Consider the following 819-nt stretch of genomic DNA (forward strand, 5'->3'; position numbering starts at 1 on the left):
GGTGAGCCCGGGTCCGGGGGGGCGGGTGGAGACGAACATAAAGCCACGGAAACGTGAAGATTTAAGATGATGACGATGATGACGACGGGGGCGCAGGGGGGAGCCGCGTGGGTCTAAGGACGTGGGCAGGTGAGGTTGTTTGGGTGGAGCTGAGCTCTTTTATAGGGGGGGCGGTTTGTTAGCAAGCTTTTGGGTTGAAACCCCCTTCATCAGGCTGAGGACGCCTCTGCTCTTCCTGGATAGTAACCTTGCTGCCTGCCTTGGTGCGGCCCGGCCCGGGCCCTGGCTGCCTCCTGTTCCTTCCCTCCGGGAAGAGCTGCAGAGGCTTCCTCGGCCTGACCAAGGTGTCTTAAATCCAAGAAACTTCTTTTTCCAACTATTTAAGTTAACAATAATTCATCTTTTATTAGACTATTTCTGCACAAACTTAAGCACTCGATACGAATTACAACTGTGCAGCCGTATAGTTGTATATTTTTGTCATATTAGAATTAAACTGTCCGGTTGTTTCCCCCCCTTATTTAGAGGCCCCTCATATTGTAAGGCCCTAAACTGTAGTTAAAGCCAAAATCTGGCACTGCCGCCTTGTGCCTGCCCCCTGTCTCCCCTTCAGTTGTAGGGCCGGGTGGGCGCGCGAGTGGTGGGGTTTGCAGGGACCCCAGGAGCAGGCAGGGAGGGGGACCCTCCATGGGCACTTCCCCCACTCTGGGGCTGATTGGGGCATCAGGGCAGTGATACAGGGGCCAATGGGGGGTAATTGGGGTGGCAGGAGAGCAATCTGGGGAGGACAGCAGCTTGGCAGCCCACTTCCGCTTTCTC

At 55.3% G+C, this 819-nt stretch overlaps 1 protein-coding gene across 3 annotated transcripts in view; it reads left to right on the forward strand.

Annotated features, from left to right (window-relative positions):
- The window catches only part of ELAC1 (elaC ribonuclease Z 1), a 6911-nt gene continuing 6092 nt past the window's right edge, over positions 1–819 (forward strand). For all 3 annotated transcript variants that reach the window (XM_025214882.1, XM_006033141.3, XM_006033142.3), the window contains exon 1: positions 1–129. The gene's annotated coding sequence lies outside the window, so the exon portion shown is untranslated. The remainder of the gene's footprint in view (positions 130–819) is intronic.

The sequence above is a fragment of the Alligator sinensis genome, unplaced genomic scaffold (genome assembly GCF_000455745.1).
Source record: "Alligator sinensis unplaced genomic scaffold, ASM45574v1 scaffold24_1, whole genome shotgun sequence".
In the NCBI taxonomy this organism is placed as follows: Eukaryota; Metazoa; Chordata; order Crocodylia; family Alligatoridae; genus Alligator; species Alligator sinensis.